The 26,054-nt window shown below is 37.9% G+C and overlaps 1 protein-coding gene across 5 annotated transcripts in view; it reads right to left on the reverse strand.

The window, feature by feature from the left end:
* SLC35F3 (solute carrier family 35 member F3) overlaps nucleotides 1-26,054 on the reverse strand; it is a 152,369-nt gene that overhangs the window by 119,976 nt on the left and 6,339 nt on the right. The window lies entirely within an intron of this gene.

Below are 26,054 nucleotides of genomic sequence, written 5' to 3' on the forward strand. Positions count from 1 at the left end.
GAATATATTGACAAACCAAAGAGAGAGAATAATTTCTGATTTCTCTCCCCTCCCAGAATTGCCCTCATGTCTGATTTTCCTTGGACTGGTCCACGAGCAATTGTCTCCATGAACCGATGTTTTAACTATGCTACCTCCGTAACGCATCTGCTAACTAGTTCTCTGAATCCCAGTCCTTCCTTTATCTCACAAAAGCAATATGCAAAACATCTAGAGAAATAAGTTCGTAAGTCTACATCACATCAAAATGAAATAATTTATTTAAAAGAAAAGTTCAACTTTTAGACAGAGCAAACACACAGCACATCTAATTTAAAATGTTTAGTTACTGATGATATGCAAGAACTTTTAACAATGAAAAGACGAAGGAGAATGGCAGAATCAGAGAAAATGAAGTAATGCAATACATACTGGAGTAGTCATTCTGGATTGATCATCTGAGTCTCTGTCATAATTACTGAAAAGGTGTTAAGAATGCATGCGTTACATTTCAGATAGACTGTCAGCGGTTTACGGGCGTTAGGCCCGATTCCATGACAAAGGGGACGGGGGACCCAAGGGCCCACGTCCCGGGAAAAGGGGAAAGGGGAAAAGGGTAGGGAGATGGCCCTGAGAGCAAAGAACAGCAGTAACAATCTGAGGAGAAACAAACTAATTTACTAAATAAAATATCGGAATGCAAAACAATACACTATAATACAATATAATTACAATTTAAGCTGATAAATCCAATACACAGAGAGAGAATGTCCCAAAATCAAGGTAGGCCTTACTCTAAAACCGACGATTAGACGGCTGGAGAGTGAGGTGCTGTCAAGACGATAGACAGCAGAAAAAGGGATGAGGTCTCGTGATCTGCAAGTTTTTATACTGCGAGCTTTTATCTTTTCCCTCCAGCTGGAAAATGGTAACAGAGGAGCAAAGTACCATGGGGAATGTAGTAGTCCTTCTCTTCTGAGAACCAGGTACATTCACTACATGATGTTATGATGTGGAGTACCAGTAACCGAAAATCATAAACCATGACATAGACTTACCCAAAACACACAGCTTCCTCAGATATACAGGGTGTATACTGATCTGCCCTAACAAACGCAGCAGAGGTCACAAGAAAGAGCAGGAGATCAATCTAGCCTTACAAATTTGTTATTTGTTAGAATTCCTACAGAGAATTGCCCTTGGGTTGTTTCAAATAAGTAGCTAGAACTTTCTTTAGAAAAGTTTAAAATGCATAATAGAGACACATTATTCCTGAGACATTATTTTCAATAGATTTGGTTAAAAAATGCTTCTATTAGCCGTATGTTGTTACTAATATTAATCATATTTTTACTATGCCCAATAAGGTATGAAACATTTTATTAGGTACTCTGCACACAGAGTAGAAGTAATCTTTTCCCAAAGATGTTGCTTCCAAAACCCTTTAAAACACCTTCAGTTGTACGCGCTAGCAACTGCTCCTATCACCTGCTGATCATCCAGTAAAAAGCTGATCCAACTAAAGCATCTGTATGTCAACATTCTCAGTCCTATATGTTCAAAAGCAGCATAATGATGCATACCACAGCAGCACAGCTTATGTGTCAACAAATTGTTTCTCTAAAAGCTATGAAATACTTCTTGGTTCTGAATGTTTTCTCATAGATAAAGATAAAAAATTTTAAAAATCTTCAAAGCGCAGGGATTATGAATTCTCAGTTCACAAATCCATCCCTCACCCTGAAATGGCATCATAAACTGTTTCTAAAGAAGCACATCTTAACGAGAGTTAGATTGATATAGCTGTGAGAAGAGCACGCTAATAAAAATAAATGCAAGAAGTTTTTTAAAGCAAAATTATTTGGTATCATCCTTGAAGTTGATATTATGCCACCAGCTGAAGAGGGAGATTACTTATTTTTGTTGTTTGGTCACATGCAGCTCCCTGTGTAAGTCCCTATTATCTACCCCCACCTCAGCTTTTCCTTTCTAACAAGTGTTCTCTCCGTAGTTCATTCAGATGACAAACAGCCGCTATTTAAGATGACAGAGCTCACTATGGATAAAGGAATTAGCTACTGCAAACTGTTGCTAATTTTCTGCTCTGGCGTATGTTCTGCAAGCTTTCATGGGGGGCTTTAAGCTTAAACCTCTTCTGTAAGGTCTGTAAAGCTTTAATTGGCTTTTTGAGCATAAAATCCCTACCAGTTTTTTCTTCTGGCCTGCTGGATTTGCTGGCATCTAAGTCTAATTCAAACTGCACTCTGCAATTCATATGATTACTGCTCTCAGGGGGCTAGTCCGCAAATACCTTTGTACTCGTATGTAGATTGGTACAGCTTCTCCACCAAGCAAAGAACTGCTAAAACTCCAGGTGCCTAGCTTGGCCAAACACCCTGACACACTCCAGACAAATAGCCAGTATTTGCCCAGTGCTTCTCACAGCAAAGGTGTTGAGACAGCACCAGCCACACTCGAGTTACCTTGCCAGTTGCACTGCTGGGCCAACCACGTTGAATCAAAATTTTTTAGCCACCAAGACTATGTTTATCCCCCATCGTAGACTGTTTCAATATTAATACCATCATTAATACTAAATCTGAAAGCAAAGGCACAGCAAGAGGGAGCTAACCTGAATAAATATTTATCTTCAGCATGCTAGAAAAAATTTATTCACTTCATCTCCCAGTCTCTGCTGGTGGCTCATCTCCCAGACACCACACTGTGACTCAGGAGATGAGCATCTTGCACTGCACCTTCTGCCCTTGCAGATTCTGTGCTTTGTCAGGACCCTCCTTCTCCTTACAAGCACCTGGAACCACCCTGGCATGGCAGCAGGCTGGGCAGTCCCAGGCTACATCTGGGCTCTGACAGGTGACCAATTGCCTTGACTCATGTCCTCTGCTTTCTGTCCAAGCTAGAGCAAGCAGGCTGCACAGCGAGACCAGGCAGTTTCTGCTCCCTGCATATCTGTTTATTCACCTTGAATTCCCTGTGAGCTTTCTGGCAACGTTATTAAAATTACCAGGGAAACTTCTTTGACTGAAAATCTGCAGCAACACCCCAGTTATGTCTACTCTAGTGTGAATATGAACTGATTATCTCTGCTGCTGGAATACTTCCACCACTGAGAAAAGCTAAATTAATTACATCTGCTATTCAACGTACAAGATGACCTATTAAAAAACACCTACAAATAATCTCATCAAGCAACACAGTTTTTGCTTATCCCTAAATCACCTTCCTGTGAGCAGATGTCAGACACTTTATAAAAAAAGTTTATGAGCCTGCAGATAGAAGACTAAAGAGAAAATCCTGCTGACCAGTCATAATAGATAACACGCTGCAGCTGCTCAGCAGCATTTCCTTAAATTACTTCCCAGCCCTTGATGCTGAAGGACAATGGGGCCTCAGACAGGATCCATGCCTTCAAATCAAAGCTTCATCAGACAGGTGCTGCTTTTGCAGCATGCTTAGTTTAAGCAGATCAAAGGAGCTGGCAATACCACATCAGCCAGGAGCAGGACACTAAAACCAAGCTAAGAATGGATAAAGCAGGTTGGGAACAGACGGACAAGGAAAAAGAGGGCCAGCAGGGAACCAACCAAAAAACCAAACCAAGGTGATAGGGGAGGGAAATGGCCAAAAATATCAAGGTGCAGGGATTGTTGCCCCCAGTCACCTCCCAAAATTGTTTTGAATTTACTTCACTTTTAAGAAACAATTTATCTATTTTTTTTTTCAGAGCTTTAAATTATATGTGTAATTGTGCTGCTCCAATTCTAGATAAACTTCTAGAATGAAGCAAATTGAAAAGGCTGTGGTTTTTGAATGTTGCTATTGTTGAATAATGTTACTTCAATTTACAAAGGAAAAAAAAAGCCTGTGGGCAAAACAGCGTGAAACATCACTCAGAGTTATTTCTGAAGTCTCCCACAAACTACTTCTGTACTGAAAATTAAGCATGTCTATAATTACTGCAGCATCAAGAGCTAAGATTATGTCTGGATTTCACAAAACCTAGTTCCATCACAACAGAACAGCATAGCCTAAAGAAAGGAAAGTAATCTTGGTTTTCAACTTTTTAGCAGAGTTATGGCAAACTTTAAATACAGACAGAACAGAATTGTTTAAGAGCTTACAAGAGGCTCCTGAATTCACTCTCAGACATGTCAGTGCAAAATTTCCAAAAGCACTTCAGTGACACAGAAGCTTCCACCTGCAGATCTTGCTGGAGAGCTGTGAATCATCAGCTTCCCTGCCATGCACAAATACAGGATACTGCCCAGACCATTTATCTCTCCAATTTCTCTGTACTGTTTCTGTGATAAGGATACTAATGAAGCCCCAAAACTGCATTTTGAAGCTCAGACAAGTACTTTAAGCCAAAAGTTAATAGGTAAAAACTCCCTACGCAATCAAAAGACTTAGAAAGTGATGTACAATCTGAGGTTTTCACAATTAGGCAAGTTAATATAAAGATAATATACATTCCATATTTTAGTTTATGAAACACAAAATAATTAGCCTGCAAATTCTCTTTTTGAACCAGTTCTATACAGTCTGTGCAAGCATGAAAGGAATTCGCCAGAAAATATGAAGGCCAGTTATGACAAACAGACTTAAAAGTATGACTACATCACAGGGCCAGGGACATGTAAGTATTCTCTTGAGAAGCTGGATGTCGAGCATCATCCAGAAAATTATGACAGCCATATTGCTTCTGATGTTTCTCCTCCCTACCAGGAAAAGAACTCTCTGAAGGAAGAAAGCAATAGCACGCTTGCTGCCTTACCCTCCCTTGAAAAATATAAAAATAATACATTTAAAAGTGAAGAAGCAATGGTTGATGTCGGCATCAAATACCAATTACATTAGGTGACCAAAGCCTTTCTACACACATTACAGACCTACAGTCCACCACCACAATGGCAGCAGGATGCACTGAGCATCAAGCAGGCAAGAAACATTTTCAAGTATTTCTGCAGGAAAGGGGGACTGATGCGCATCATAAAGCGACAGAATTCATCAAGGCCATTCCGTGCCTGAGACGTATAAAGAGAAGGACAGTACTGAAACAGAGTTGGAGATATGCTAGGGGAATCAATATTAGCACCACTGTGCTCAGATGCTTTCCTCTTTGCAGCGGCTACAGCCAGGAGGGTGCATCCTAGCAGATGGAGTGACCCACCAGCAGTGCTCTCCAGGAGTTAGTATTCTGTACACGAGGTCTGATCCCACCCAAAGTAACCTGCACACAGTGCATATGCAGGCAGTCTTGAAACCCAAGCAGACTGCAGCAGGTCCTTCCTGCTATGTGCCGCTTCAGTTGGGAACACTGATGCAAGCATTCAGCACAGGTATGGTCATAGCTGCAGTAGCTGTCAAGAACAGAGTGGAGCATCTGGACAGAGTCCAGAGGAGAACATTAGAAACAATCAAAAATCTAGCAGCTGAGAGCTACAAAGAGAAGCTAATGGGATGAAGGAAAAAAAGAAAAAAAGGAAATAAAGAGAGAAGACAGGTGAACATGTATCACTCTGCTAACACATGAGAAGCTGCTGCAAGGGGGGAAGGGAATAATGATCCTCAATCCACAAGGAGAGGAATATAAAGAAGAGTGCTTCAGTCACAGCCCGATCCATCCAGGTCTGACATTTGTTATGAACTGGTCATTGCCTTAAAATGTGGGGATGCGACAACAGTGAGCATAGGTGTAGCACAGTTAAATGCTTAGAGGCACTGACAGCGCTTTAAGTCCAAGGGACTTTCTAAGAAGATTTTCCTCACATTCTCCTTAGAAAAGAGAATTACTACACAAGTAGCAGTTTCTACGTGGGCTTCTATGAGTGACTGATCTTTTAGATGATGATGTGTGCCTTCTGAGAGGGTCAGTAAGTCCAGAAGGAGGTTGATGTGTTCATCTGGGCAGAAACATAGATTAGCAGGTGTGGCCTTTCGTTGTCAAGTACTGCTGTGACAATGAAGCACCAGCATTCCCTGCCATTACCAAAAAGCAGCGTTCTGTTTGCATTTTCCTCCAGGTTGCCAAGCAACCAACAAACCTTTTAGATTTGTAAATGCAGGAAATATTTTATTTGGAGCCATTTTAATATTCAGCCTGGTGAAGAGCTGATTCATCAACACTTTTCTTCAGATGGGTATAATTAAGATTTACACTGTAGCATAAGCTTCTGGTATTGGTAGTTGGTTGAAATTACAGTAGATGAGGCAACCATAGGAAAAAACACAGGTTTAAACATCATTTGAAAGGGGAACAACATTGCTCATCCTACATCTTCCCAGGACTCAGGCCTGTATCACAACGGCACTTCACAAAATGGGATTGCTGAAATATACACACACAATTTTTTGCATACTTAAGTTATTCTATTTCCATCTGGAAAAAAGTATAAAAGATGAAAAAGCATGAAAGGCACATGACTAATATAGCTGTCATGACAAAATTTACTTGCAATGCATGGTATGCAGGATTTTGATTCTGTTTAGGATTTTTCAACTCATCTCTGAGAAAAAAACATGTAAGCCGATTAATAAACAAGTAGACATGTACTTCTATCAGTACATAGCAACTACTATATGATCAATTGCACGATATGCGCTGTTAATGATCTCACCTACAACACAGCAAATAATCTAGCTCCTTCATAACTTGTTCTTAAAGTACTAGCAGATGTTTTGTGGCAATTGCGCTGCAGCAGTTTAAGATTTCACTGTTTCCAACCTTTTTTTTTTTCTTTCCCCACTGTGCTGCTCAGCAGCAGAAGAAAATGCGTACTTGCAGCTCACTTACTGTCATGCAGAGCTTTCATTTCAGGCACCTGAGCTGAAACTGCTAGTGACAGTAGGTTTGAGCAAAGAAACTACACTGCAAATGAAACAGTGCTGAGAAGGTGTATATACTAACTGATCTACCACATCTGCCACAGGTGAGTCAGCTACAGATGACAGCATCTAAAATTTCTGCACGAGATATGGCCAAGATCTGTCCAAAAACCCTTACAGCTGCTCATAAAAGTTGCAGGAGTTATTGGTTTGAAATGATAAAGATATGAAGTATTAGCTGTGTTTGCTTGTGGGAAGGCCTCATGGTGGCCTACAGCTCCTCAAGAGGGGAGCAGAGGAGCAGTGCTGAGCTCTTCTCTCCAGTGACAGGGTCAGGACTGAAGGAAGCAGCATGGAGCTGCGTCAGGGGAGGGTCAGGTTGTGTGTTAGGCAAAGGTTCTTCACCAGAGAGCAGTGGGCATGGAACAGGCTGCCCAAGGCAGTGGTCACAGCCCCAAGCTGCAAGAGTGTTTGGCCAGTGCTCTCAGACACAGGGTTTGGATTTTAGTTGATGCTGTGTGGAGCCAGGAGTTGGACTCTATGATCCTTGTGGGTCCCTTCCAACTCAGGATGTTTTATGATGCCATAATTTATGCTGCAGAACTTGAGATAAAGAAGAACAAAAGGAGTAAGGTTAAAACAAAATATTTCTTAAAATGATTTCCAAATAGATTAAAACATTATATCTGATTTTCCATCAGATATTAAACTGAAAAATAGGGGCACATAACAATAGTACTAAAAATGTGAGCATTTTGTAAGTGATCCCAGTTGATCTAAGAACTTTCCGGTACTGTATTTTGTTCTAATGACAACCATCCAGAACAGATTTCAATTTAAAATAAAGGTGACATTTCAAAACAATCACAAGTTCAGCTTTGAAACTGAATTAAAAATTAAGCCAGTGACTAGAAATACATTTCAGATAAAAACTGAATGCTTTATTTTAAATGTACTTGTTCAGAAAGAGGGAAAGTCCATCAGAAACAGAGATTTCCTAAATAAATGTTTTTGACCACATTCAATTTTTCTAAATGCTTTATTTCTGATAAATCTCACAAGGTCACAAAGGTTGTGGTTTTTCCTATAGCAAACTTCCGTATCTTAGAGCAACTGGATGGCATGTCACATACAAAAATACCCTTCTCTTTGTCCTTTGTCATATCAATCCAGAAGTAAAATTTCAATAAAGTTATTAGAGAATGCTGATTTAATTAAATCATGTTTTTTTTCCCCATATACTTACAAAAAGTAAATTAAGATAAGCATTCAAGCACACTAGCTCTTCTTTAGGCATCAAATACAAGCAACAACCTCAAGCTAAATGCAGGTTAACTGCTGGGAGCAATTAATCTAGGTTAATTGGCTCTAGTGGTTGATGCCAGTGGAGCAGAGAACAGTGTTCACAGGTGAGGCTGTTGTAGACATCAGTCCTTCTGGGGGAAACAGAAGACAGTAACTGTTCGTAGGGGCTGGTGTACTATGGGGCAAGCTGGGACAGAATTTGAGGAAAAACATAAATTGCATTATGTTTAAGCCCAGTTTCCAGAAGAGACAAGGATTTACCTCACAGACATGTCTCCTAAAGGTAATTCAGTGTCTTTGGTCCCCTCTCCTGTCTTTCACAGGAATCCCTTGTAACATTTTGAAAATGGCAGAAAGAGGTAGACATAAAACACAAACAATACCAAACAAAGCCCGACTCCTTTAAGCTTTTGTCTTCACAACCCTAGCTGCAGATTGAGGTGAAAAGGATTGTGAGAGCAACAGGAAAATGAGTTCCTTCTTCTGGAATATGACCACATTTTTCAGGCCCTTGTAACTCTACAAGCCATTTCTAGGTCTACTATGTTTCCCTTACATGTTTTCCACAGCACAGGAATGGGGTCTTCACACAACAGAGGCTCTAGTGTCTCATACTGCAATATCTACAGGCCTCACTTACTACAAAAATAACTTGATTGTTAGGGAGTGAACTAAAGCAATGGGTAATCTCTGCAAGATTGCAGTAAGTATAACATTTGGTCTTAATCTCAGGACAAAGAGGTATGCCATCAGTCTTGATTATGGGTAAAAAGTCATTATTCATTAAACTAAATGACCTGGAAAACAAAGCAAGCTTGGCTATTTGTAGCAAATGTCTAGGGAGGCTCACTCTTTCCTGAATTACTCAGACCTTCGATGTCCTTGATCCATTTGCTTTGTGTCAGACTATGCCACCTGGCTATAAATCTCAACTTTTACTCCTTACACTGCCTTCTAATAACTTCTAAGACTCTGCAGAAAGACACAACTTATTTACATGCCTGCAAACAGCACATAATCTATTTTTTAAACGTGCCATTGGTAGTACACAAACTCCTCTTCAAGGTAGCTTCCTACACAGCGCAGGGCTCAGCAGCTGCTTTACAAAAGATGTGGTGTCTGCTTGCTGACCAAAGACATACAACTCCAACATTTTCCTAAAGTATTTCCTTCCAATAGGTGTGATAATTTACAGGCTGAAAAGCATATCCAAAACTCTATTGAATGCATTTCCCTCAGGCAACATTGATTCTGATAACAGACGTGGAAAATGGCAGAATCACTGCCCCTTTACTACTTTTAAGTGACATAAATGCTAAACTATGAGAGCATCAGTACTGTCCTTCTGTTCTTTCTTCCTTTATTTTTTAGTCAAGCTAAATAATGTTTAAAAAAATACCAGTTCTGTTATCTTTCACCCATAAGCTGGTTCCTTCCAGTCACCTAAGACAAATATGTTTCTTCCCTTGGGTTTGCTCAAGTTTGATAGTACACACCAAAGAACCAAACCAAGTATATATTCAGTTCAATTCCATCATGACATCAATCGACTTTGCTCCAAGATGGTCTGAAGATGTATGGTCACTGTTTTTTTTTTTTTTTTCCTATGAGTATACTTACTTGAATTCCTATCTACAATATTGTTCCTACATAGATCACCTTCACTACCACTGTATCTCGTCTCTTTCTCTTCCCTCTAAGTACCTACATTGAAAATCACTTTTCTGCAGCTGTATCAAGTAAAACTCTCACAGATCTGAGTGCAACCTAACATACACAGGGATGTCCCATCCCTTGAAGTTCAAGGCCAGGCTGGGTGGGACTTTGAGCAACCTGGTCTAGTGGGAGGCATCCCTGCCTATGGCAGAGATGTGGGAACTAGACCTAAAGACAATGTAAATCATTCTGTGATTTTTCTATATTAAGCTGGTGGAGCTTTTTTTTCTGCCCATATTTCTAAATGTTTTACTTGCTTTTATATTACTTCACTGTTCCCACTGATGTTCTGTAGAATTAATGTTAAAATTGAACTGTACCAGTAATATATTACTTTCTCCAATAATTCTTTTATCCGTTTATTCAGAAATGCTATGCTAAGTTCAGTTTGATGAAAATATACCATTCATTAATCTTTTGATGATATATCACCCAGAGAACAACTATAACACTTTTGCAGACAGTGTTCTTTTAAAATTTTGGCCATTACAGCGTTAATTGTTTTCTGCTACTCAATTAGGAGGACACCTACACAGGAACTGATGATTGCGTAGTAATATTTTAAATAACTACATAAAATAAGTTCCAGCAAAACGTCGTTTGGCAAGAATGTAATCTGAATACATCACAGAAATGCATCCTCCAAATCCCCTTGACATGCTGGTAACAAAAATATGTAAAGTAATGCAAAATAAACAATTCCTCTACACTAATTGCAAGTAGATGATTTCATCAGTTCTAAAACTTAATTACAGAAGCTCTACACAATATTTTGGGTTGGTATCTGATAAATATTCAATTAAGCAATGATATTAAAACCTTGAAGCACTTGTAAAGAACAGCACTGCTGGGAAAGCATAAGGGTACCAACACTCCTAAATGACAAAGAAGTAATTTAGACTCCAGCATTTTACATGCAGGTCCGACCTTCTGGTTGCATTACTTGTACAGATGTATTGAAACCAAGGATTAAAAACAACATCATGTCAGCTGCAGTTTACGAAGAGCAGGAAAGCTGCAACAGCAGAGTGTCCATAATGTATAAGATCCACTTGGATAAAGAGGACAAATAAGTAAGATCATTTCTGAAAATTGACAGATTTAGGTGCATAACTAACCGCCCACTCCCCAACCTCTCTCCAAAAAAAGGTTCTATGCATATCTTACTGCTTTGGTTGCAGAACAAGAGATGGACAAAAATGATACAGTAAGTCCTAAGTTTTAAGAAATTAAAGGTAGCAATGAAGGAAGAACCAGAGTTAGTCTAAGAAGAAAGAAGGAAAAAAAACAGAACTTCCAGATAAATGCCTAAATGAAAATTTATTTTGTTTTTGTATCAGTAATTCAATAGATCATCTAAGAAGTCCATTAGGGTTAGAGATACTCCTGTCTCCCTGTTCATTTGGAAAAAAAACTTACATCCTAGGTCCAGAATGGAACTAACAAAAAATGAAATTATCCATGCTTTATCTAAGAAGGAAATGTGCAGAGGCAGAGAAACAGAAGGGGCTAAGAAGAGTCTAAAATATAGCAACAAAGCAAAAATATTTTAAAAAAAAGGAAATGGAACAAAACCAATGTCAGATAAACATATATTCACAGTCAATTTATTCCAGTAACCAAGGGAATAAAAAGCAAATAATTTAATGAGCAAGTACAGCAGTTAACTGGATTCACTGTTCTATTTCATTGCTTCTTTCGTACCAAATCAATGGCATGGTTTATATTTTAGCAGTATACAAAATCTGAAGATAAGCCACACAGTTACCTTCACCAGCATTTTTGATAATTTTATTCAAACTGATTTAGCCAAGCCAAACTTTTCTCACTGTTCACAAAGCACTGCAGTGAAGTGTGCAAATAAGTGTCATTTTGGAGGTTGCTGCTTTAACCAACAAAATGGGTAGGGTCTCAACATCTCAGAAAAGGCAGAATTAAATAAGCTATTCAACTTGTAAATTGGGACTGAAATCTATCTGTACTTACCCATAGAAGTCCCCTTATCAAGAAAAAATATATCACTTGCACAGCTGAGCCTCAAAGGGAAGCATTTTCAGGTACTGACAAAAAGAAACTGGTACAGGGGTGACTAACATAGCAGAAGGCAAACAAAGGAAATAATGCTGGTGTCTTCTTTACAAAGAAGGAAGGATGCTCAGAAAGAGGTATTAAATAACCGACCATGAAGGGTGTTTCTCCTCACTTCTTTCATTAAATATAGCTCCACATTCCTCATGTTTTGCTGGATAACTGGAAAATAATAGGAGCATGAAATCATGATAGAACAAAGTACAGCTGCTTCTAACTTCTGCAGCTTCTCATTAAAGAGACGTTAAGTCAGGTTATTTAAAATTTTTTGTTTACTTTTAATTTCTGCTTAAACCTGTTTAATATAAACTTGCTAAGACAGATGGGATAATCTCTCAGTGTGAACTAATCTTCTCAGTACTTCAGGGGGTCCTCCAACCAGGAGGTTGCCCAAGGAGGTTGTGGATGTCCCAACCCTGCAGGCATTCAAGGCCAGGCTGGATGTGGCTCTGGGCAGCCTGGTCTAGTGGTTGGCAACTCTGCACACAGCAGGAGGGTTGAAACTCAATGATCATTACGGTCCTTTTCAACCCTGGCCATTCTATGATTCTATGAGCCAGCACAATCAACCTGGACACCCTGACCAACCTCAGCTAAAGAACAAGACAAAAAACCAACCATACAAAAAGCAATGAAAAAAAAAACAAACCAAAAAAACAGAAGATAAAAAGATATCCTGAACCAATTTTTTTTTGAGAGTGAGAGATTTTGAAGTTTGGAAGGTATATAAGTACAACGTGTTGCTCTTTGGTTTTCACTGTTAACTGTCCAATCCAGTCGTTTTCATCCACAGAAAACAGAAGACATGACCACATACAAGGATTAGAGAGACATTTTCCTTGTCAAGTAATTGAAGAACTCCAGTTTAAAACAGGAGGCAGTGACTATGGTTTAAGTGATGCGGGCTTACAAACTGCCTCCAGTGGGTGAGGCCAAAGGCTGACAGGCGGCCTGAGTGCAGCAGTGCCTGCTGCTGGCTCGCCGCAGCAGAGAAGGGCTGCCCTCTTCAATGTCCAGATCCACCTGGACAGCAAAGCAACCTCAACCACTGTCATATCTAGCCCTACTAACTTCTGCCTCTGGCCTTCTACCTTCTACTGTTCTGACTGGACATCATCCATGCTTCTCCTCATGCCTACATGAGCTCCAGGAAGCTTCTTAGCTGTTGTTTGGAAACATCTCTACCTGGGCCTGTGATGCTCATGCCGTTTCCTCCTTTTCTCCTGCCCAGACACAAACTGGCACGTCAATGCCAGGAGATGGCTACTGAGTGGGCTAGCACATTCCCCGAGTTAGTTCCACAGGCACTGGGGACAGAGGTGTGATCGGTATGATCAGAGTCCAACAGCAGATGTCTACTGAAAAGTATGGGAAACTGGGTGAGCAATCACAGAGCGCCCACTCCCTTCATACACAGCAAGCAGATATTTCAGCAAGAAGATATCTATGGACTCAAATTAGAAACTGCATCTAGACCAAAACTCGCAGCAGATCTATTCTCCATAATCATCTTGGTTCCTTTTTCAACATGTTCTGTTAATTTTTGGCTTTGATATATTCCCAGGGTTATATGAGAAAGGTGGAAAAAACTAAAAAATCCAAAAAAACTTCTAATGCCTGTTTGAAAATTGCTGTCTAGACCATTTAATTGAGCATGGAATAAATAATTCTCTCTTTATAAGAAAAATCAGATTAATGATTTTTTTTGTAGGCTTCTAATACTGTTTCATTTTTCTCATCTTATATTATCTTATTCTAATTTGTGCCTTCTCAGATTAAAGCTGCAGTATACTTCCGATAAGTTTATTTAAAAATACTTCTTTAAAAAAAAAACCTAAGATGACCTTTACACTACATTTGCCATGCCTTTAACAAGTTATGAATATATATAGTAATTTAAATAATGACGTAAATTACTCAGATTCTTAATTAGTTATAGAATTGCTGCTTGACATTTATGATGATTAATCTTTTATGTTATGGTTTTATCATGATGCTGTTGGATGAAAACAGCAATTTGATGCAGAAGTTGCAAAACTAGCATAAAAATCTCATTGTTACATTTAATTAAAATACCTTATGTGAAGTGGGTTCTTTGGGGGCAAAAAGCTAATTTATCATAACATATATTGAATTTTAAAACAGTTCACTCTACAAAGAAATTAAATTATTGAAATAAACTGAACTAATAGCAGTCTGCATCCAGATACTGCCTCATTTGAGAATCTAGAGCAAGTATATTCTTGGAAAACAAACAACCAAAATAGAACACAGGCTGCATCTTCATTCATAAACTGAAAAGAAATGTAAAGCAACAACAACAAAAACACATTATCTTCTGCTTCTAAACTTAATATTTGATTTATTGAATCAGATGAAAGTTTTTCTGCTCTTCCAGAAAAGACTACACATACTCAGCTATTCCAAAAAAACATACTCCCAGATAGACAGCTAAGGACAACTAAGGACTCCTTCCTGATTTACACTTCTCAAATCTTTAGCAACAAACAAAGTTGCTGAACTACTGTGTTTTAGAAATTCACTTGTAATTATCTGAATAGATTGTAATGTATTTGCTTATTATTTACTTAAAGGGATTCTTTCATAATACATTAAATAATGAAAGTTATGGTTTTTAAGTTTAAATAAAGAAGAGCAAATTTATTGCCTTTCACCATGCCCATCACTGACACTCCTAAGATTTAGGCAAGAACCCACAGTACTGAAGCGGGAGTCGAGGTACAATTCAATTTTGTTTAAAAAATGACATGACTCAATAAACGTTCAAGTGCACAGGCAAGATGCGTAGCATACAGTCTGATAAAACAAAAGCAAACAAAAAAGAAGGGAGATGCCAGGACCACTTCAGGCTTTTGAAAATCTCCTCTTTGTTGTAGAATGAAGAAAATGCAATGCAGTGTTGGTAATTGAACAAGTCTGTTCATTTTATCCAGACTACTGGAATCTCCCGCTTTCAGACATCTTCCTTGTAGATGCTATCGTTTGTAGAAGTGTGAATTCCAAGGAAAGAAATACTCCTGGAAGTTAATTCCCAGTGTGCTCTTTTACTTTTGCAATGCATGTAGGAACTCAATCACAGGGAAAGAAAAAAAAAATCGCACAGAAGGGAGACATCAGCGGCAGGCAGAGATGGAAGAGGCTATGATTCAAGCTGTTTACTTCCCATGTTGAGTTGCCTCTGTTCCCTGAGCATACCTGTTTGCAGGCCAGCTGACCAGGTGTTAAGAAAAAACACTGCCAAGAACAGCTAGGCATGAAGGAAAAGACATTATGCTGAATTTAGTCCCCTTCCTCTTGAACTTACACTCATGGCAAATACAGATATGGTTTAGCTTACTCATAAAAAATGAGATTCTTATCTATCTCATCACTAGCCACTTCACATCTCAGAGCCTGACTGCACAAGACTTGAAGGTATTGATTTATTTTCCTGCACTTTATGCTCCCACACTGGGAAAGAACGCGTTGTTATATACTGCTTGTTAATTAATACAGGAATGCTTTAGTCACCTTGGAATCATAGAAGCAAAATCAAAACACTCTGTAAAAGACAGACCGTAGAGCCACGTGTAGGTGACAGACCCAGGTTTCACACTGGTTTGAGGTCACCCCCAACACAATGTGACCATCAGACCTCCCCTAAGCTGTAATATAAAGGCCCAAGCCATCTCACAGGACACAGACAAAGACATTAGTACTGTACTGCTAGTCACTACCTAATAGCCTTCTACAGCAAACCCAAACAATCACCTATTTATAGATGTTATAAACAGGAAAGTTCTCTCGAGTACCTTTTTCTGTAAAGAAACAAGAAACATTTATGTAACTAATACAGATGTTTCTTTTCCAGGAAAACCAGGAAAATCCATAATGCTTTGCACGTTAATATGAAACCACAAACAATCCTCCCTTCCCAGACACGTCATAAGAGCTGTCATTGGACTGTTCTGCAGGCAGAACCTCCCCGTGACAGATCAGAACTACACTGACCCTCAGCAGCAAGTTCTGTAGGCACATATTATCAGAGTCCAGCTAAACTGGAATCATCAGTATTACGTATGTAAAAGCACTGATACTTGAAGTATTTTCCCTTGATAGCATGCGAGCAAACAGTATGAAAGGAGGGTATAACAAAACAGCAGATTGAACAGAGGTGGGTTGAAAAATGGCCAAAATAACAGAGTACACCTTACTGCTGGCCAAAGCAGCAGCAATGTTCAAAGCCTCTCCCTACAGACAGGTTATAGAACTTTTCTAAATAGCGCTGAAGAGAAACACTGAAGAGGTTCACCTCATAATCACGGTATGTGTGCATAAGGATAAGGTATAACGTGTTGCAAACACCTTTGGCAACAGCCGAAACCCACGAGTTTTACATACACAATTCTTTTTCAAAGCTCTACAACACTTTGTTGCTTGTTAGGATTAACCCTATAAGACAATGTTCATTAAGCATTCATCAAAATGACATGAGATACCTGGGTATCAGTATAAGCACTTTTTTCATTTTCAAGATATGGGAATACTCTAGGTTAAGCTCCTTTAACTGGATGAATTTCTCTTGCTCTTACTTCAGACAGGTTTGTTTCCTGTTACAAGATGTAAGGGGGATGATACCATGCTCTGTTATTCTTCATTTCTCACTTCAGTTGCTAAGCAAACACTAATTAGCAAAACATCATTTCATGACCAATTTGCTATCATTCTCTAATCCCATTCTACCTTTTCATTCATTCTGAAGTGAATCAGTGACAAACTCATCAATAATCTCTGTTGTAATTTGCATGTCCAAAGAAAATGATTCCATATCATTTGCCATGAATTATATAGTATCTTTATCTTATCTCACAGCATTTAGCCGAAATATCAGATTATTTTAAGGCTACATCTGAACCTGTGAGACACCAGTTACCAAAATACTCGTATCAATCATGGAAACTCCCAAGTAGTGTAAAAGTTATGTTTCTATCCACAAATAATATCTCTGCACAAAGTGCTGCAAATGGCAATGGGTTATTTCTTAGTGTTAGAAAGTCTGGATTTACAGGAGTACCAGCTCAGAGTAAGCATGTCTGATTTGGGATTTGACAAATGAACTCAATGAAATTATACTTCTTAGTTCCAGTATCCAGTCTGCGGATCCCAGAGCTTGCTGAATAAGAAGTCACTTATAAATGTCAAAATTCCTCATTTTGATTGCACACAAATCCCCCCTCAGGTTGTGTTGGAGAGGCATTTATGTAACTGGGACAAGACATTTTTCCCATTCGGAAAGAAACTTGTATCATATTTCTGTGTTTCATACTCAGTGGCACATTACCACTCAGTGGTATCACATCGTTTCAAATTATACTAAGTTTCTCCATCTCACATTCAAAGTTTTGCATTGTGTCTGTGTCACAAAAACGTCTGTAGTATTTTGAAATCATTTTGCAATGCACATTTCTGCATTAAATACACCTTCCACTCAGTACCCAAGCCAGGGAACTTTCTGCCATTTTGAATACATTGTGAGTGCTTACAGACTTCTGAGCACAGCAGATAAACAGGCTAAGGTTTAGTCATAGGAAAACAGCACAATTTTATTTTCTGATGCCTTCCTTCTGCCTTCCTAGACAAGCTTACCTAGACAGCATAAGTAAGGAAGGACAATACATAGACTTTCTTGAGGTTTCCTTACTCATTTTTCCATTTTTTTCTATAAACACCAAGGAGAGCTGTATGCAGTTCGAAATAACTGCCTGTCAACCCGCAATATTCAGTGCTGCAACTGAAAAAAAGGCTAAATTAGGGCTTCTGTAAAGTGCATTAGATGAACAAATCTATAGCTATGATACAGACAATAAATTCAGTGCAAAACTAATGGGCTTTATACAAGCAAATGAATTAAGTGATTAGAAAGGGAGAGGGAAAATGAGCTGTAAGAACAATCAGCCAGTGCAAAGAAACTACCCAAACATGTCAGTGCGGATCATTACATAATGTTCTCTCAGGGTACTTGTTATGAGAAAACTTAACTGTTCCTACTCAGGGACAGTTTTCACCAAGGTAACGCTGCTGAAGTCCCAACAGCATAAGCTAGCACTGCGAGCACACTAATTTGATTCATGTTCGAATCAGTGTGTTTATACCTAAAACAATGAAAAAGTCCAGAGCACTGTAAAATCAGGACTACAATTTTGACTTGGATACGTGTGGTTTTGTGCATGCACAGACTAAATCACTAAGCAAAGGAAGGGAGAGAGCACTATAGATTCCTGTCTTGCCTTGCTAAGAACAGTCAAAATGGGGGGAAGGTACCTGAGGCTCCAGTTAAATTTGATCATAAAAATGTGGTACTCAGATTCTTTTCAAATATTGCATTTGGGATACACAGTGTAACCATCTTTTTTAGACTGCCTGTTTAAAGCTGGATTCTACAAGCTTGTGCTGCTTAAAAAAGTATTCTATTCCACTGAAATCAACAGAGAATCACAATAAATTAAATGATATTCTTGGTTTGAAGAGTGTTTTACACTTAAGGAAATAGAACTTCTTGCAAACAAGATATCAAAGGCCTAATTTTGGTGCTATCATGTCTAATTACTCAGAAACATTACCAGGAGAAAATTTTTTTCTCGCATAACTCAAACATTCATCAACCACTTTATACAGTTATTAACTTGCATTAAATAAATTGCAAAGAACCCCTATTGCAAGGATTTTTCGTTATAGTCAGACCGTTGTACCAAACTTAATTTCTCTACACATGTGAATTACTTTGGATTACATTACATTCTGGAAAACTGACAAGACCAGACTGATGAAAACAACAACAAAAACAATGATTACATTATGTTGGGATGCGCAAAATGAATTGAGAACTGAGTTATTTTGAACCACAATTAAATCATTTATGTTCTGTATGAACAGAAAAAAAATTTGCTGTATTCTCACAGAAACTGACTTTCAATATATACAAAACAGCAATGATGAAACCTTCTAGATTACTGTAATTACCATGGACAAACAAAAACAATGTTTTGTGTAGAAGAATAATAAATTAGTATTTTCCACAGAATGTTTCATTAACAGCCAGTAGAAATCGGTTATTTGGAGCAATACAAATAATTAACGTACTAGAAGTTTACATATACAAATTAGCAACTTTAGTCACAGCTGCTATGAAGCTGAAGTTACTCATATATACTTTTTTTTTTTTCAGGCTTGAAACTCATGTATCAATAGTTGCAGAAATGTTTCCTCAGAACTCAGTAGCTCAAACGAAGTACAACTTGCTAGTTATTTAGCTGTGGAAAAAAGGAATGTGAAGAGCTATCTTTTAAATATAAAGCAAATCTATCCTTTAGATATAAAGCAGATGTGTAACTCTGTACTTACATTCATGGGTATTTTCAGTATTATTTTGATTACTGGATTAAGACCTTCATATTTTAACAGTGTAACATTAATACAATAAAAATGATGAGAGATGAAAAGTAACTACTCTAAAGTTTAAACTTTGTTCAATAGTTAGTCTCAAAGACTTATAAAAGCAATGCTTATTTGAAGTAGGTAATGGTTGAGAATTGCTCCAATTTTAACTCTGAAAAGGTATGTAATGAAAATATACTTAAGAGATAGCAGAGTAATTTATCCTTTCAGACATAAATAAACAGTGACAAAAAATCAAGATCAAGAATTAAAAGGTTGGCTATTGTCAGATAAATTCTCTAGCTTTAACAATGAGCTCAGCCCTATACAACTCATTTGCTTTTAGTAAAATTAGCTGCTATTGCAGAAAGCAGATTACAGTGCAGCTGGTTTTACCTTGTGCTATCTGAGATACACACATTTGAAGCAAAAGAAGCCTTTCTGCAACGAGCTGATGTTTTTATATCTTCCAATTTTACATTAATGCACAGTGATTCAGATGGAGCAGTTAATATCCAAGGTACTGACTAATAACAACAACTCTCCTGGTATAGATCTCTTATTCTTGTGCAATTCTTACCACTGAGCATGCATGTTTTCTGCCAAAACTCCAAAAGAAGTAAATGTTTCAAGATTAAATTTGCCACAACATGTGCGATTTGACTGGTTCGAAACAAGAAGAGGTAAGACTCCTATACTCTTCTAAGAGCTTAAGTAAGGATTTCATTTCTGTATAATTGGGGGATCACACACACTCACTGGTTAATTGCCTCTTGCATGGAAACAAATTGAAGAAAACAAAAGAATGTATTAGACTGACAGATTAGTTACAATGGAAATGAATTTAGCTAAAAATGAATTTACCATACAAGTTTACATTAACAGTTACAACAGGAATGATTTCAGCTGGAAGCTGGGACCAGATCCAGCCACTTTGCACTTCTATTTGAAAAGTACAAAAAGGCATTAAATAGAAGAGATGCTGAACTTGGGACAGCACATTATGTTTGTGAAAATACTTCAGCTAGTTTATTCCTGAGATTCTCTAGAGGCTTAAGAGTGTCCAAGCCCAACAAACGGTCCAGCTATCACAGACCTATTCCAACCACATTGAGATCAGAACTCTAATTTCCATTCAGGGCTGCAGTATCCAGCAGACCATTAGTTGCTCATTTTAGCCATGCAAAATTCATTTTGGCTTCTATCAGACTTTTACCAACATGAAGACTCAATGATTTCAATCTCTGAAAATAAAACAAAGATCCAATCAACCAGCTTTGCTAGACGGATTTTAAAGTTTGCCAAGAAGTTTCTCCAAGATGCAGCCTGTAGGCTGCTTGTATGTTTCTGTTGTGGGACAGTTTAACAACCAGAAACCTAAGCTGAACATACAACATTGTTACTTCAGTGTCACTTCAAATTTCTTCAGGAAAGCACTACGCTACACTGTTCTGTGTCTACATTTCCAAGAAGGTCTGTTACTATGTGCTCTTACACCTCAACTGACTGAGTCAGGACTATCAAAGTCTAACTGCTTTCCTCGCTGATAAACAAGAACACCTTCCTGTTACTGTTCCAAAAGGCTCCGGCACCAAATCCATCCACTGTCCCCCACACTAGCATAGGTCCTCCTCTGAAGCGGAAAGACACTAACAATGATTTAGCATTTAGGATAAACAAAGAAGTGGGGCTTAGGGAACTAGCTATTTTCTGTTTGGTAACAGCCCTGTTTGAGGACATTCTCTTCCTGTTCCATTGCTCCCATTACGTGTTCTGTTAGAGGTCTCAATCCTCAACTCCTAAGAGTGTGAATGACTGTAGGTGTGTTCTTCCTCCTTGCATCACTCAGGCTCTGAGTAGCCGGCTTTCTAGACCATAAAAAAAAAAAAAAAAAAAAAAAAAAAAAAAAAGAGTTGTCTCTTCTTAATTGCTGTACATGCTTTCTACCTAAGTTGGGACAAGCTATTAAGTGTATTAAGTGCTAATTAAATACCAACTTTGAGATGAAAGAAAATTAAAATTGTACATCTATTAAAAGAAATCATTATTCTATAATTTAAACAGAGCTCCTCAGTAGTCCTCAGGAACATACAATAAAGACCATGTATGGGTAGGTGTAATATGATGCAGTTGCCTTAGGAACAGATGATCAGCACATAAAGCAGGAAGCCAGCTTAGAAGGCAAACTCAAAGACTTAAGCCTGATGAGCCTGGCTTGAATAAGATTAATGCTAAAAGCGTCATAGACTTGGCTGGAGTCAGGGATTCATCTCATACACTTTTTCTAATTTTCTCCTATTTGCAATGTGAGTGTGAGCATAGAGCTGAATAACATATCGCTTTGAGCCAGAAGCGTTCTAGTAGAGACGTTTCTCCCAGTTTCCTTTGTGCAGTAATGTCATCAAAGAAGTAAAAGGTTCCTGGGGAGTCATAAGAAAGTCTAGCTTTACACTCTGGAGATTCTGATATCGTTCCCACTTCTAATGTATTTTCATTATGTAGACTAGAGATAATGCACTTCTTTAGAAGTGTAGCGTGTTTAACAATTTGACATGCAGAAAGAAAACATCATCTGGTATGTGTCATTTAAAGTAATATTACTAGAAAAGATTCCTATAAAGGTGCCATGCAAAAATCTTTTCATCTTCTGAACTTTCTAGGAATAAATACAGGATGTCTAATATTGCTTCCAGAACTATTTCCAATGTGATTCAATTTCTAACATAAACTGAACAAAAACAGAAGGTCCCAAGTATTGATCCCAGTACAATACTTGTGATCTGTGCTTTTTGTCCCTACATTTCTCTACTGAGAATGCACTTATTCTCATTCCTATGATTTACATCCCATTTTTGTTTCTATTTGGAGAAATACTAAACAAAAGACTACTTCTCAATAGATGAAGTCCAAACACATGTAAAACCTTCTACTTGTTGACTTCACTATTTGCAAGAAGAATTTTCTACAGAAACTGAATGATACGTAATGGAGATATAAAGTTTACAACAGCAAAGAGTAGTATGATTTCTTTCTGTCTGATACAAGAAAAGCAAATACAGAAGTTGTTCATTAAATAAACAATGCAGCTAGGAAAACTTTGAGCAAGTTTTTTTTTTTTTCTTCAAAAAAAGTAACAGACTACAATTTCAAATTTCCTTCTTTGATTGAAGGTTATGAATTTTCACCTCCTTTTTAGCCTTCTGGGACAATTTTTATTAAGGTCTTCCAATGACAGCAAAATAATTTTATGAGCAGGAGCTGGAGGTCAAATTTTATGTTGCACATCTAAGAGGATCATTATAAGCCTTACAAGTCAACCATGGGAATACAGTGATTTGAGATGTATTGGTGTTCTCCTCATACATTCTCCCAGGTTCATGTGGCAAGCTGGAAAAACTGACCAGGAATCAGATAGCCTCCTGAAGTCCCTCATGCTGTGAAACAGTAGTTCTACTCCTCCATGTTAACCTATGTACACAAACTCATGTTCATGTAGCTAGTGTAGGACTTCAATGGCATACCTACCTTTTCCTAGTTCTACATTAGTTTGTAATTTCTCCTTTTTAACTGGCCTCTGAAACATATTTCTTTACATTATAAGCTTCTTGTTTCTGAAAGGAAGAAAGATCCTCAACTGAGAAGTTACCAGGACAACAGGATATTGTAAAGCTAAACACTATATAGCAAAAACAATTTCAGCAGAAAGACAAGGTCAAATACATTTGCTGTTATTAATTGTTGTTCCATGGAATATGCTACCTAAAACCGTAAGTGGTAACTATGGTCTAGATACACTGAAAAATTTAAGATGATTACCAGAAAGAGTATATTACCATGTTAGTTTGCCCTAAAAAGTACTGGCTGTGTATTTCAACAAATAAATAAAAGAATGTCCTTATATATATATATACAGTCCTTATATATACATATATAGTACTTTCCTTATATATATAGTCCTTTCCTTATATATATAGTCCTATATATATATATATATGCTGTCTTCATATTATATATATATATATAAGGAAACAGGACATGACCATGAAGACAGCATCATGTAAGCTCAAGATCTCAGAAGGGATAGGTAGGCTCTTAGTTCACTTTGCAGCTGAGCACAAGCCCATGATCCACTCATACAGCTGCACAGACCTTGCAAAGCCACATCGCAGTATGCTGGGACTCACAAATAACATTGCTGCCAGCCAGTTTAAAAGTAAAATGTATAGGCTTCCACACTACTTTGGTACCTTTAGCTGTTGTGTAGGAGACACTAAGGAAAACCATCAAAGCAGTGCTATTTCCAATGTCAAAGCAGAGAAAGAGAAGATAAAACTCTTTGGAATATTCCTATTGGATTACCTCTACTAGCTACTATTTATATGCTAGTAGGACTGTCAGAATTTTGCAGCACTTTTCAAAATGGAAAACAAGCTTGCTCCGGTTAGATGTTAAGGCCTGTTTTCACAAACTATTGCACAAGAACCAATTACAGCAATGAGAATAGCTAATTGCAAGATCAAGGCCTTATTAGGAAGAATGCAACTATTTCACTTGCAGCTAGTTATACGTCCTGGTTCTGGAGTAGCTCAAATAATCAAATTACCTTGCCTTGTATGATGGACTTACTGAGCTAATATTTCCTGTTGGCTATATGATGTCATCCTTATTTTTCTAAATGTTAAGCCACCTAGATCCCTAAACTACTGAAATAGGCACTGTCAGAAAAAGCCCAATTCTTACCTTGACCAGAAATAGTAATAGGAAAAAAATATGACCGGATGTAAGATAAGGTAGATTTGGTACAGAAATTAACCCTATGATCCTCAAGGTCAGGAGAAAAGTGAGGAGTCTGAAATCACTTAAATGAACTTTTTTTTTTTTTTTAATAAGGGGAGATGACCAAGTACAGCATACCAAAGTTTAAAGAAAATGAAAACAGGGAACATCATCCCTGCAACCAGGTTCTACAGTAAGATACAAATTTATCTGCAGATCATGGTTCCCACCAAGGAAATTCCCACCCAGCCTTCATAGGATCTTTCTCTAAACCAATGGGCTCACTGTTTTACTCTTAGAGTTGTAATCATTCGCTAGCAATAGTAGAAAGCCTAAGGCTTCCACTTCCAAAGAGAGGGTCAGAACTACACCCTCAGATCCTTCAGGTATGAGCTCTATGCAGGAGGGACAAAGTTGCCTTTATGTAACTTTTCGCTCTCTCTTTTCATCTGGAGGCCTCTTTGACTTCCACTAAATGGCAGCAGGCATTAATAGCTTCTGATTTACATCAGGAATATGGAACAAAAACACCTCACTATATTAAAGGCAGATTAGATCACAACTACTAGGATCTGGTGAAATTACCATTGAGGCTAATGGGCTTCAATGGCGATGAACTAAGCAATTTCAAGAAGATAAACATCTGGGACCAATAGTCCTTTCCTTGTGTTTTTGTCTTTCAGTAATACTCCAATTACACAACAATATCTGATATTACAGTATTTCAGCACAAACTTTGCAGCCAGATTGCAATGCTGTTACACATATCACATGGTACACTCCAGATCTATTGCAGAAATGTCCTTGACAAAGGAAGGACTCCTCAATAAAGGCAAATACAACTTCATAAACCCAATGCAAAATTGCTTCAAAAACAAACATTTGCTTAACCCTTAATAGTTCCCAAATACAGTTCAGGCAAACTAGTTTACTCCCTCATTATTCTATATCAATTGTATATAATTGTATATAAACATAGACATATATATACATATACAGTTCACCAGTAAAAGGAGTCTCAAATGCCAGTTAGTGCTTTCTCAAGCTTGCTAACATGAGCCCCAGCTTCACAAACACAAGTAGCTCTTCTAGTAGATTCTCACAACAGAGATTTCAGTGGTACATTCCACTGGAAAAAAAAACCAACATTCAGTGATAACATTTATGTTAAGGGATATAAAGCTAATGCTGAAAGCCAAGAGCTCCCAAATTACTATTCCATGAACTGTTATGCATAAGTAGCATACTGTACATGGCATATAATTAGAGCTGCATGGAAGAAAAAGAAGTGGAAAGCAATCAATTAATTTGTTCAAATAATCAACAAACAAAAAAGTATGCATGTTGTGGGTTGCAATTTTTAGTTTCTTCACTGTAAAAAGTCAATATAAAAAAAATGTTTACTTGACTGCCTAGCTAAAAGTGGTGGTAACACTACTCAATTGTAGTATTTGTTTACTGAACTACAATGTGTTTAGTAAACACATTCACTAAACATTTGCAATTTGCCAAACATTTACTAAATAATTCAAAATATTTAGTAAACCATATTAAATTGCAATTTGCTTGACTTGCCCATGGACTGTTTAAAACTTGAAATCTGTGTTTAATGAAGTCCAAATTATAAGAGGAAGCAGTTTTCTGCTTAGTATTGGCCCAAAGATATTTTCCTTACCACCTGAAAAAGCCAGGGAACCTCAAGTCTTTTCTCCATTGGAATTGTCTTGAAAAAGAAACTTATGACAGGCTGTTTGATCTCCATCTAAATATTCACATGGTACCTCTGCAGCTGCTCAGCATTAATCTCCTGTACTCCTTTGCCCTGTCTCTCCTGACCAGATATTGCTCTTCCACTCTCATTCTCAACTGCAAGACCACCCAGAGAGTTAAAGCCCACTGGAGCCAAGGCA

Source organism: Numida meleagris, chromosome 3 (genome assembly GCF_002078875.1).
Source record: "Numida meleagris isolate 19003 breed g44 Domestic line chromosome 3, NumMel1.0, whole genome shotgun sequence".
In the NCBI taxonomy this organism is placed as follows: Eukaryota; Metazoa; Chordata; class Aves; order Galliformes; family Numididae; genus Numida; species Numida meleagris.